Genomic DNA, 1,823 nt, shown 5'->3' with positions numbered 1-1,823 from the left:
AATATTTGGTTGAATTTTATTCCGCATTTTCTCGATTATAGAAATATTTCCATTCAGAATCCATATGGGAATGGGAATCAAATCAAATCATATTCCCAATCAAGCGAAGAGTTGCCGAATTCTGGCGATGATGCTTGACCCCACTTGACCCCGTTTTGTGCGATGTCTTATCAGCCCTGAAATTTGTTGAGCATTTGCGAAAACAACAAAATGATCACATGACGAACGTTAGATGGGTTCTGTGATCAGCAATGATCGGTGGATTCTGTGGATGATGTCACGCGCAGACACATCTACACCTCTATCAGTGCCGCCAGCACTGATGCCGTGCCTCACCGATCAAACGATTACTTCCGTTTGAGAGCAGAGAAATATCATAAATTGAGAGTCCCACAAAACAGTCAAACAGTAGATTCCCTTCCCGCATAAAAGCAGAAAATAATTACATTTAACCAAGCGGCAACCCTCGAAAATTGTTGACATCCGAAGTGCCACAAAATCCACACCAAAATTTGAACTGCAAAAGTCATTAAAGGCATTAGAAAGTGTTGCAAAGAGGGGCACGAGGGGCGCACGCAAATGGATGGGCGATGGGGCACACGATAATTGAATGGCTGGAGGGGCACTTGCACCCGCACCCGAACCACCAACCACCACCACACCACGCAACCCACACCCACACCCACGTGAAATGAAATCCGACAGCCGTCGAAAAGTAAAACGAATACATCACGAAATTCTATTTGCAGGCGACAGTCCGGCCTTTGGGCACTCGGCATTCAAATGGTCAAAAGAGCAATGAATGGCGGGGATGAATGTTTCGAATGAATATCCCTTGAGGAAAGTATGAATGTGTGCCTCTTGCGATGCCTGTACGTGCCTGGCACCCCGAAAATTTTTGTATTTGCCATGGAATTTTCCTTCATTTTCCGCTTAATTCTCCGCGAATATGGAGATCGCCCACAGATGAGTTGTTCCCAGAAATTGTAGATAGATTCGGGGGAAAAACACCAGAAGGAAAATTATTGTCGATTGAAGGCGAATACATGGGGGAGAATATTCAAAGTATTCATTCATTTATTCACTTGTTGAGCACGTTTTTTGTTTTTTGTTTTGTTTTTATTTCTTATTTTTTGGCTAATAAGGCTGGCATTTCGTGTTGCCGTTAAACTTGGCTGATTCCTCCCCGACCTTACCTCCTACCGCTGCCTCATCACTGCCTCTTCCCTGACTCGCTCTTCCATCTCATGTGCAACGTAGCGTTTCACAGGTCTGCTCCTCTGCTCCCCTCCACGTCTCTTGGTTATTTAACCATGAAGCAAGGTGCAGGGGCAGATGAGGGACATGTGTGGGGTGGGGCAAAGGGTTTGGGGCTCTGTGGCTGAGTCATCGTCGAAGTCAAACGCGTAGCACGGGACCGACCGCCTAAAACAAGCGAAGCGTCAAAGTGTCGACGAAACAGGTGGTGCCTCCAGGTAGCAGAGAGAGAGAGAGTGGGGGCAGGGAGAGAGACAGTGACTCTGATTGTGGCGGAGCGCATGTTACGCTTTTGTGGTTGTTGCTGTTGTTGCCACTGCCGCTGCCACTGCCACACGGCTGTTGTTTTGGCGGGGGGCGAGCGGAAGCAGTAAACAGTTTTTGGCCGCTGTCTAATCGCTTCCATGTCGCTTGCCGCATCATCGAGAGGCCTATGCCTCTCTGGTTTCTACCTGCCCCCCCCCCGCAACATCCACTCAGCTTCACTGTGCCTACCCCTCCTCTCCCTGCCGCCCAACCCCCTGGCACTATTACAATGCGATTTTTTATTGTTCTTGTTTGTAGCC

Source organism: Drosophila obscura, unplaced genomic scaffold (assembly GCF_018151105.1).
Source record: "Drosophila obscura isolate BZ-5 IFL unplaced genomic scaffold, ASM1815110v1 contig_185, whole genome shotgun sequence".
Classification (NCBI taxonomy): domain Eukaryota; kingdom Metazoa; phylum Arthropoda; class Insecta; order Diptera; family Drosophilidae; genus Drosophila; species Drosophila obscura.
Note: the sequence above shows the minus strand (reverse complement) of the source record.